General features: G+C 43.0%; 1 protein-coding gene across 6 annotated transcripts in view; it reads right to left on the bottom strand.

The window, feature by feature from the left end:
* The window catches only part of GTF2I (general transcription factor IIi), a 113,831-nt gene extending 102,086 nt beyond the window's left edge, over positions 1–11,745 (bottom strand). For all 6 annotated transcript variants that reach the window (XM_077777962.1, XM_077777957.1, XM_077777958.1 and 3 more), the window contains exon 1: positions 11,440–11,745. The gene's annotated coding sequence lies outside the window, so the exon portion shown is untranslated. The remainder of the gene's footprint in view (positions 1–11,439) is intronic.
* Between the last annotated feature and the right edge of the window lie 6 nt (positions 11,746–11,751).

The following is an 11,751-nucleotide window of genomic DNA, read 5'->3' as shown; positions in this document are numbered from 1 at the left end:
AGTCCTAATAATGCCTGCCCACTTTGGGAACAGGATTGCTGAGGAGCAAGTGCCCTAATACAGGTAGCGCTTATAATAGGTAAACACATATAAACCCTCAAAAAATGTTACTAGTAACTGGTATTCTTGCCAAGCTCTCTTACTGCCCCTCAAATTTTGACACATCCCAACAAAGTTTGCTACTTTTGATTAAAAAAAAAAAAAAAGATTTTAGGGGCGCCTGGGTGGCTCAGTGGTTTGAGCGTCCAGCTTTGGCTCAGGTCTTGATCTCACGGTTCGTGGGTTTGAGCCCCATGTCAGGCTCTGTGCTGGCAGCTCAGAGCCTGGAGCCTGCTTCAGATTCTATGTCTCCCTCTTTCTCTGACCCTCCCCTGCTCATGTTGTGTCTCTCTCTCTCTCTCAGAAATAAATAAAACATTGAAAAAAAAATTTTTTTAAGTTTTATTTTTAAGTAATTCCCACCCCAACATGGGGCTTGACTTACAACCCCGAAATCAAGAGTCACACACTCCACGGACTGAGCCAGCCACAGTCCAGGCAACCCGAGCTTGCTACTTTTAAACTAACTATTTGCAATTACCAGACTGGTTTAGTATTAGTTCTCCTAATAAATCAAAATCTGTCTCTGTGGCATCTTCCTCCTCTTATTGTAGAATAAGAGCCTTATTCTACAAAAAGGTCCTTTCAATGCACTGTGCTCCTCTACATGCCCATCTCAGAATGAGCACCCGCAGGCTGTCCCGTGCTTTACTCCTAACATCCTGTTCCCTCTACCACACCATCCTCAAAATACTCCAGTTTGTCCAAGCAATGTCCCAGAATTGGACTAACATTTTGGAGAAGATCAGTTCAGACTCTCCACTGGGACCATAACTCCCAGAATTTCCTTATTCTTTGCCTATTGTCACAGAAAAATACTTTAATTCACATTTCTAAGAGTTTATCTCCACCAGTTAATAGGTATTCTCCAAAGAGAAGAAAATTAGGTTAGTGTTTCATTCAAAGGTTCCATTTTACAAATATTTAGTAACAATTCAAGTATCATAATTTATATTGTTAACATGTATTTCACATATATATTTCAGCAGACAAAAGAAGCAGAGCCAAAGACCCAGTTCACTTTAAGTTTTAGAAATTATATGTAATGCCAAGTGCTTAGAAATAAAATTAGAAATCCTGAAGACAAACCTTTGTTCAGGTCTGATTTTTAAGTCTGTATAGTTGGCTCTGCTTACGTTTTAAGATGTAAGGGCATGGAGCCCAATGTGGGGCTTGAAATGAGATCAAGACCTGAGGAGAGATCAGGAGTTTGCCGCTTACCTTACTGAGCCACCCAGGCTCCCCTGAAAGGCTAAGATTTGAAATGATCTGTAACTGTATTATACGTACACTTAAAACTTAGTCCCTTCTCCACCACAGTTCAAAAACATGTTGAGATACCTAACAAAAATAGCTGAATTTTATTAAAACAAAAAACAGTTAAGGGGTGCCTGGGTGGCTCAGTCCGTTAAGTGTTGGACTCATAATCTTGTGGTCATGGGATTGAGCCCTTTGTTGGACTCCGCGCAGAGCGTGGAGCCTACTTAACATTCTTTCTCTCTCCCTCTGCCTCCCGCTACTCGTTCTCTTCTCTTTCTCTAAAAAAATTTTTTAAAACCCAGATAAAACGAAGAATGGCAAAATAATAAAACGAAGACAGGGAAAGAGGGTCTGCACAAGTGATGGATCACGTGGTCAGTCCTAAGCCTCAGGGTACCCAAAGCAAGGTCCTTGCAAAATGAAAAATGTCATCAGCTATTCAGGAAGATCTGTAACTTTTCTTGGTACTACAATTTGATAGAAATTGTTTGCAAATGTATAAGTTATCCTTTTAAATTAACAGTCCTTTATTTTTTTAATTTTTTAATGTTTATTTATTTTTGAGAGAAAGACAGATTGTAAGCGGGCAAGGGGCTGAGAGAGAGGGAGACACAGAAACCTAAGCAGGCTCCAGGCTGAGCTGTCAGCACAGAGCCGACGCAGGGCTCAAACTCACCAACCAAGAGATCACGACCTGAGCCAAAGTCAGACACTTAACCGCTTAACCCACTGAGCCACCCAGGCACCCCTAGCTGCTGCTTTTAAAGGACTATCTGGGGANTTTGGGGATGAGCACTGAGTGTTATGTGGAAACTAATTTGACAATAAACTATTAAAGAAAAAAAATCAACTAGTACTTGAAAAGCTGGATCCCTTGTTCTTTTTCTAACTTTGTATGAATGGGAAGAGGAAATGAAAATCAAGTAACTATCATCCAAAAAGTCCTTCTTTTTTTAGTGTAATGTTCACAGATGTTAGGCAACAGAGCAAAGTATTTATGAACGCCAATTCTGGAATGAAACCCAAGTTCTGAATTCAAGTTCTGTCTACGAGATATGATTGGCCTTGGGACTCTTTAACCCCAAACTTACTAGTCTGGAAAATGATGAGAATACGTGTACCTACCTCACAAAGTTATCATAATGTAGGTTAAGTACCTGACAGTGTTTCGCACAAGCATTAACCATTTAAAACTTTAAATTTTATTAAAATGGTTACTTTTAAAACATACATTTATGTATCTATTTACATGCACACTCTCCAAATCCAAGTCTGATAAAACCAAAATTTCCCCACTAATTGCTTTAATTACTACTAAATAAAATAACCTATTATATAGTCTGATAGGGTAGGAAAACCAATAGAAAAGTGTCAAAATAAGTCACTGCTTTTTCCCCCCATTTATTTTTATTTACTTATTTTTCCCAACTTCATTGAGCTATAATTGACATATAGCATTGGGTAAGTTTAAGGTATACATTAAATCACTGCTCTGAAATGCTTTTAAAGCATGCATGTGTCAGCATGAAAAGTTGTTTACATCAAATGCAGTCCTCAAAAATTATGTTCTAGGGGTGCCTGGGTGGCTGTTGGGTGGCTAAGCATCTGATTTTGGCTTGGGTCATGATTTCACAGTTTATGGGTTCGAGTCCTGCGTTGGGCTCTGTGCTGACAGCTCAGAGCCTGGAGCCTGCTTCGGATTCTGTGTCTCTGTCTCTCTCTCTCTGCCCCTCCCCTGCTCACACTCTACCTCTCAAAATCAAATAAACATTAAAAAAGTTTTTAAAATAGATTTTAAATTTAAGTTAAAAAAGCCAACTTACTCCAAATATCTAAAACAAAGAAACTAAACTGGATATACATACTGAAGTAAAGAGCCTTTACTCTGAAGCTCTCAACAATATAATTTGTTCAGACCAGTATTTTCCAAGAAATAGATTGTCCTGCGGCTTCACAGAATAGCTTACACACCCAGGAGGCCCTCAGTATGTTGGGTAAGTGAATAAGTACTGTTCCAAAAGCAATAAGGGAACCCTTCTTTTCCAAAGCTTAAATGCAGCAGATGAATAGTCAATAGCTCACTCATTTTGCTAGTATAAGAAAACTGTTTTTCCTATAGATAAGTCTATAAATAAAATAATGAATTAAGTAGACTTAAAAAGTGAAAATCTAGTTAAGTGACTACCGCACTGCTTCACAAAACACCCAAGAAAAATTATTCTAAAAGCTCTGCAGAAGCAAACAAGACGACAAAAATACAGAATCAGAAAATAATTTTTAACTTACTATAAAAAAACACTAAGCTAAGGACTATGTATGCAAATAGAATCAAAACTCACACAGCTATTCTCAACAGTATGAGCCCCATACAATCAGGAATCTTCACAGGCTGGCTGACCAGGGCTCATTTGTACCAAGCAGCCTACACTGGATCAAACTGTTCACCACTCCCTGCTTCTACAACTATACTATGAAATAGTTACACACAGTAGTTTCTTTGCCATACCATAAAAACAAAAACTTCAAAAATCCAAACACCACTGTAAGAATTGAAAAAGGAAAGAAATCCTGACACACCCTCTAACATGGATGAACCTTGAAGGCATCATGCTAAGAAAACCAGTCAGAAAAGGATGTATGATTCCACCTAGATGAAGTCCCTAAAATCATCAGAATCACAGAGAGCAGTGGGTTCGAGGGGTGGGGTAAGGGAGAAATGGGGATTATTTAATGGCCAGATTCAAGTTAGGAAGATGAAAGCATCCGGAGATGTGACTGTTGTTAACAAAGTGATTATACTTAAATTAATGCCTCTGAACTGTACGTTTAAAAATGGTTACAATGGGGTGCCTGGCTCCCTCAGTTGGTAGAGCATGTGACTCTTAACCTCAAGGTCATGAGTTCAAATCCCACATTGGACATGGAACCTACTTGAAAAAAAAAGTTTAATAAAAATAAAAATGGTTAAAACGATTACTGATGCAATTTCTCTGTAGTATCTTTATTTAAAACACTATGTAGTTTTTATAATAATATATAATAATATATACATTATGATCTTATTAATATAAATAATACACTAAAAATAAACAAGCGATACAGGGCACCTGGGTAGCTTGGTGGGTTAAGCATCTCACTCTTGATTTCAGCTTAGGTCATGATCGCATGGTTCCTGAGATGGAGCCCCATGTCACACTCTGCACTGGCAGACAGAACCTGATTGGGATTCTCTCTCCCTCTCCCTCTCTCTTTCTCTCTCCCTCCCTAACCCCTCTCCCATTTCACTCACTTGCTCTCTAAGTAAATAAGTAAACTTAAATAAAACAGGGACAATAAAAACAAATAAGCAATATAAATGAAAAACAGTCAAGTCCTGTGGTATATATATTTTACTACAACTTTTTTTTTAAGGTCGCTGTAAGGACCTTAAGGAACGCTTAAGATCACTATAAGGAACCCACTTGAAAGAAAGAGGTGTTCATGGTAGAAATAGCAGTCCCAAATTTATTCTTTACAAAGGGAAGAATGCAGTTTAACATAAATGGGTTTATTCTATACTACTGAGAGATCTGTTCAGGTCCGTCCAAATTCTTCTGCTTCAAGAAAAGCATTAAATAGAAAAACAATGACCCAGTAATTCCACTCCTCTGTATACACACAAAAGATGTGAAAACAGGCTTCAAAACATACTGGTGGGCCAATGCCCATAGCTACACATTCGTAACAGCCAAAAGTTAGGAACAATCTAAATGCCCATCAACAGATGAACATATACATAAAATGTGGCCTATTCTATAACGAAACATTATTCAGCCATAAAAAGAAATAAAGATGACCCCTACTACAACATAGATGAACCTTGAAAAGGCTTTGCTACATGAAATACACCAGATACAAAATGACACATACGCTAGGATTCCACTTAAGAGAAGTAGAACCAGCCAGGGGCACCTAACTGGCGCAGTCAGTAGTAGAGCAAGAGACTCTTAACTCAGGGTCCAGAGTTCAGGCCCCACGGTGGGCATAAAGCCTACTTAAAAGTGAACAAATTTGGGGCGCCTGGGTGGCTTAGTCGGTTAAGCGTCCGACTTTCGCTTAGGTCATGATCTCGCGGTTCGTGGGTTCGAGCCCCGCGTCGGGCTCTGTGCTGACTGCCAGCTCAGATCCTGGAGCCTGTTTCAGTCTGTGACTCCCTCTCTCTCTGACCCTCCCCTGCTCACGCTGTCTCTCTCTCTCTCTCCTAGAAATAAATAAAACATTAAAAAAAAAGTGAACAAATTAAAGAATAAAATAGGCAAATTCAGAGACAGAATGTATATTTGAGGTTCCCAGAGACTGGAAGAGAGGAGAAATGGTGAGTTATTGCTTAATGGGTACAGAGTGTCTATCTGCGGTGATAAGAAAAATTTCAGAAACAGTGGTGATGACTGTACAACATTCTGAATGTAATGAATACCACAGAATAAAAAATGTTAAAAAAAAAAAGAAAGAAAAAGAAAAAAGAAAAAGAATAGGAGGAAGAAGTAAACCTAACAGATTTCCTTGTAACTAGTCAGCCAATTTTCAAACTAATTCGAGAACTAGGGTTAATTTCTATTTCCTCACAAAGTGGGTATAAGGGGCGCCCAGGTGGCTCAGTGAGTTAAGTTTCCAACTCTTGATTTTGGCTCAGGTCATGATCTCACGGTTATGAGATCGAGCCCCAAGTTGGGCTCTGCACTGACAGCTAGAAGCCTGCTTGGGATTCTCTCCCCTTCTCTCTGCCCCTGCCCCATGTCTCTCTCTCTCTCAAAATAACCATTAAAAGTAATAATAATAGGGGCGCCTGGTGGCTTAGTCGGTTAAGCATCCGACTTTCGCTTAGGTCATGATCTCGCGGTTCGTGGGTTCGAGCCCCGCGTCGGGCTCTGTGCTAACTGCCAGCTCAGAGCCTGGAGCCTGTTTCAGTCTGTGACTCCCTCTCTCTCTGACCCTCCCCTGCTCACGCTGTCTCTCTCTCTCTCCTAGAAATAAAAAAAAAAAAGTAATAATAATAATAATAATTATGCGGGGCGCCTGGCTGGCTCAGTCAGTTGAACATCTGACTTTGGCTCAGGTCATGATCTCACAGTTCGTGGGTTTGAGCCTCACATCGGGCTCTGTGCTAACAGCTCAGAGCCTGGAGCCTGTTTCAGATTCTGTGTCTCCCTCTCTCTCTGACCCTCCCCTGCTCACGCTGTCTCTCTCTCTGAAATAAATAAACATTAAAAAAAAATTTTTAAGTAATAATAATAATAATGAGCAAAGTGGGCATAATACATGCTGTCATCCTTTAACAAATTATCAATGAAGCAACTTATTTCATATAAAATAGCTAAGCTTTTCTTACCTCCTTTAATTGCCCTGTAAACTCCAAGAAATTACAACTACCTTTCAGTTCCTTTACTAGTTTCTCTCTCAAATACATCACCAGTAGGGAAAGAAGGCACTACCTCTAAAATTTATTAAAGGCTTAAAAGACAGCAAATGGGTGCAGTGAACTTACAAGTTGAGTAAGCAATTCTATAAGGCTATTTTTCAATTACAAATTCACTATTCACAAGGAGGACAGGCTCAGTCTCCATAACACAAATTTATGAATTCTGGGCTCACTTTAACCAGATACCCTAAATAAGACCAAACTCTTCAATACTCTCTGCTTGTAGAATTATACTGTAATATAACCATACAGTACTTTAAGGAGGGAAAACACACATTATTTCCTTTGCCATCCCACAAAAACAAAACAACGGTCACCAGAGGAAAATCCCAAGAAGTCCTTGCCTTTCCAGAGTTTATATTCTCCGATTTGGGGAAATAAACCTTGTAGTCAGCATTACTGAGGTAATTTTTATCCCCCCCTTTGTTTTTATTTTTAATGTTTATTATATGAGAGAGAGAGATAGAGGCAGAACGTGAGCAGGGGAGGGTCAGAGAGAGAAGGAGACACAGAATCCGAAACAGGCTCCAGGCTCTGAGTTGTCAGCACAGAGCCCGATGCGGGGCTTCAACTCACGGACACTGAGATCACAACCTGAGCCGAAGTCAGACGCTTACCCAACTGAGCCCCCAGGTGCCCCTTTATTTCCTTAGAAAATTCAATTTCTCTTGGGCCACCTGGGTGGCTCAGTCAGATAAGCGTCCGACTTCAGCTCAGGTCGTGATCTCACAGCTGGTGGTTCGAGCCCTGCGTAGAGCGAGCTCTCAGAGCCTGCTCGGGATTCTCTCCCTCTCTATGCCCTTCCCCTGCTCATTTGTACACGCTCTCTAGGACTCTCTCTCAAAATAAATAAACAAACTTTTAAAAACTTCAATTTCTCAAAAGTACCAAACATGGTGTTTTTATTGCTAATATTTACTGAATGCTTACTGTTGCCCAGATACCATCCCAAGCAGTCTTACTTCCTTCAATCTTCCCAACAATCTACAAGAGAAACAGGTTCTATCATTATCTTTCCTATTTTTTAAAATAGGGAAACTGAGGCACAAAAATGTTAACTGATTTCCTCAAGGTAATAATAACCAGAAGTAGCACAAGCCAGGATTTGAATCCAGGCCGTCTGATCTCAGAACCTATGTCTACAGCCACATTAAGCCACCCTCCTTCTCTCGCAATTATAAGTTCATTTTGTCTCTCAAGTTACACTGTAAACAGACTAATTCTTTAAAAATCCTCTATAGTTTTCACCCAAGTTACAACCAAGGTACAATGAGTTAATTCTCCCATCAACTCTGAAAACTCCTGGCTCTCTAGAACTTTCTCTTACTCTCCCACTAGGCCAAAGTGGAAAAAAAAGCAGTGCTAGCAAGAAAAAGTAAGTGCCAGCAAGAAAACAGAAACAAGCCAGGGTAGGCAGACAAGGACTGCAGAAACAAAGAGAAAGAAAGAAAACGAAAACAGGAAAACTGCGGTGCAGAGAGTTCCAGCAAAGAACAGACAAGAGAGAGGAAACTGGTACAGGACAAATGAGGAAAAACGGAAACCTGAGTATCAAGATGCTGCCTTCAGCACCTGTGATGATTTATTTATCCACATCCTTTTTCCAGTGTACATACGAATTCTTTAATTTTATTCCCCAGGCAGGTCCCTCGGGCGACACTCTGGTTAACTGAGTGTTCTGCATGCTGCTATTTTAACAGCATTGATCATGAGGAATCTCAACTCTACAATTATAACCAACTGATTGACTGCATTTCCCATTTTCTTTCGGTTAGTAACAATAGACAAGCTTAACCCAAATGAATGCATGCGACTTTTAAAAAAAAAGTGCTACCAGTAATCATTGGTAGGTTGCTAGTGATAAAATCCTTGGCCACTCTCTTTCGGGTAAATCACCCTCTCATGTATTTCTAAAAAAGTGAAATGCTGTTCTCCGAGTATTACTTCTCAAACAACTCTTCAGAAAATACTTTCCCTTAGACATACCTAAAAATCACTTGATCAGCATCTGTGTAAGCCAGTGGTTAAAACAATTTCATGTTAACGATACCACAGCAGTTATGAGGAGAACTGCAATCTCTACACTTATGTTTTCAAAGAAGAATGAAACCAGGTAGAAATGAATTAGGTGGAATGCAATGTACAAGCTAGTCAGCAGTAATAACAGGAAAGGTTAAGTGTTCAGTGATTTGTCAGTGTTTTATTCACAGCTCTTTAATAACAACCTGGAGAAGGGCCCTGGTCTTTTCTATTTTGTTTTGGAACACGGGATCAATCTATGGAGCATAAAAAATGACAGAACATGGTTGTAAACTTATCCCATTCCTCCTACCTAATTTGAGTTACTTTCTTCCAAAAGGAAACCCATTATAATAAAGGAAAAAAATCTTTCTCAACACTTGTGTCCCAAGAAAAAGCCAGAAACCTCCATCTTAAGGACAGGTTTTTGTAGTCATTCTTAGAAGTGAACCAAATCAGCGTGCCCAGCTGCTCAGTCAGTGGAGCAAGTGACTCTTCGTCTCAGGGTCCTGAGTTCAAGCCCCATGTCCGGTGTGTAGCTTACAAAAAAAAACACCAATCACTGGAAGTACCCGGGGCTTGGAAGGGGGGGCCAGTGGGCAGAAGAATTCTGGGCTCCAGGTGCTCAGCACCTCCCCCATCTAAGTGTCAAGTTCAGGCCTATCACTCCTTTTCCGGCTCCCAGACTTTAGACTCTGCGGTGGAGACGGGATGCCTCAGCCATCTCCGGGAGAAGATAATAAATGCTAGTGCCATAAATAAGTTGATAAATGACTGAGAGGGGTAAAAATTTTAAAAAAGCCAAGATTATTTAGTGTTCTAATTTTATCCTATACTTAAATCCATGGCTCCTCTTAAAATCGGAGACTCATTAAACTTTTAATTTCGTAATCCTGGACTCTCAATCAGCTTTCCAAGTAACCTACAGTAACCAGTCCGAATTCTTTTTGGTTCTTTAAGACTTAGTTTTAAAGTCATGAAAAGCTTTCATGAAAATCTAGAAATCCATTTCCCACACTTAAAATTAAGTTTAATTTTGCACCACGGTGAGCGCCTTGCCTCTCAAGGCTGCACCGCCTGGGAACCAGGGAGCCAGGCACACGACAGGCCCTACCCCAGACCTGCGGAATCGGGACGTGAGAGGCGGGGCCCGGCGACAGCGTTTGAACAAGCCCTCCCGGGGTTGCTGATGCTCAGGCCGTTTTGAAAGCCACTGGCTTAGGGGGTGAGAGTCACACCGCCTAGGTTCAAATCTTGGTAGTCAAGGCCGACTTGCTGAGTAATCAAGAGTAAATTACGCCGCTTCTCCAGACTTGTTCCTCATCTACACAGGGGAATTACGGGGTTGTTTTGAAGATCAAATAAGAAAACAGGCGTTAAGTGCTTAAGAGCGATGCCGGGCACTTAAACATTCAAAGGTTAGCTGTTGTTACTACCGTATACAAGGCCCTCGGACGGCGGGGGTGCACCGGGAGGGAGACAAAGGCGGAAAAGGCTTAATCCGTAGCCCTCCTACCTACTTACTGACTAGTACACAAAACCACCAAACACACTCCTTGGGAAAATAAAATAAAGATGCCCTCCTAGGAGGGGCAAACGAGTTGATTGGGACATAGTACGAAGCAACAACACATTCTGACCGAACAATGCACGAGGCGGCTTTAAGTGATGCCTATAAACAAGGAGAGAGAGCCTCAAGAGAAGGAAGTCCTTCGGGCCGCAAAGTGAGAGCCAAGGTCCGAAGAAGTAGGCAAAAGGAAAGCAGCGCCAGACAGTGGAACTCTGCGGCTGAAAAACTGACAAATACACAGTCGTAGTAGAAAAAAATAAAATAAAAGGTCATTCCAAGTCGTAGGCCTTCGGCTTGGGAAAAGGCTCGGCCTCCTCGGGGCACTCTAGTGCATCCACATTTGCTAACTAACTTCCCCTTTTTGTGTCCTGAACACCCAAAAACTACTTTTCCGCAAGGCCTATCAAGCCATTGTCTGCAAGAGGTGAGAAGTCTGCACGGGGCCAGCCCGTCAGCAGGAGCGAGCACTGCTCCAACAGTCTAAGTAGACATCTGAACATTCTCAGCTGCAAAACGACAAAAGCAACCCAAAAACCCCAACCTGCTTTACTAAAGGGCAAAAGTCGGATCCAAGTGGAGGGAGGGAGACGGAAGGGAAAGAGGATAGTTGTTTTCTCTTCTTCCCTCCCCGCAACCCCGTCTGGGTGCCGGCGGGATCCAGACGGCTGATTTCCATGGCCCGAAGGCTGAGGTTTTCCTTCCGGTCATTGTGTTTATTTCCCCCAAAGAACAGGGCCCGCGGGGCCGGCGCGCTGGCCCGGCCCGGGACAAAGCCCACTCNCAGCGCGCGCGCCCCTCCCCCACGCGCACCCAGGCGCGCGCGTGCAACTGTCGTCCCCCGCGACCGCGTCTGCTCCTGCCCCACCCCCAACGCCGGCTGGCCGTGGGGGGGGGGCCGGGTACCCCAACACTGCCGCCGACGGCCCCCAGACCCCAGTCCGTGCAGGCCCCGGAGGGGGCGCGTCTCAAATAAAGGCCCTGCTCGCGATGGCAACCGGGGCGGGGGACGGGGGATGAGGAGACAGGGACTCACCCGAGTGCAGCCGCCTCCAGGCAGCGCCGGGGCCGGGGGAGCAGAAGGGAAGCGAGTGTGGGCCGCGCGAGAGCTGCAGCCGCGGCGGAGCAGCTTCGGGCTGAGGCGAGCTGGCGAGCGGGCAGGAGGTGAGAGGGCGAGGGGCCCGGGCGTCTCGGCCGAGCTCCTGTCACCGCCGCATGGCCGCCCCGGCAGGGCCTCGCTCAACGCCTAGATCCGATCACAGGGGACCGAGGGAGAGGCCGGGGTAACCGCGGCAGGCGGGCGGCCTCAGCTAGAGAGCGCGTGCGGGAAAGCGGGGGGGCGATCGGT

Source organism: Crocuta crocuta, unplaced genomic scaffold (genome assembly GCF_008692635.1).
Source record: "Crocuta crocuta isolate KB4526 unplaced genomic scaffold, BGI_CrCroc_1.0 scaffold217, whole genome shotgun sequence".
Lineage (NCBI taxonomy): Eukaryota > Metazoa > Chordata > Mammalia > Carnivora > Hyaenidae > Crocuta > Crocuta crocuta.
This window is presented reverse-complemented; position numbering and strand designations above follow the sequence as displayed.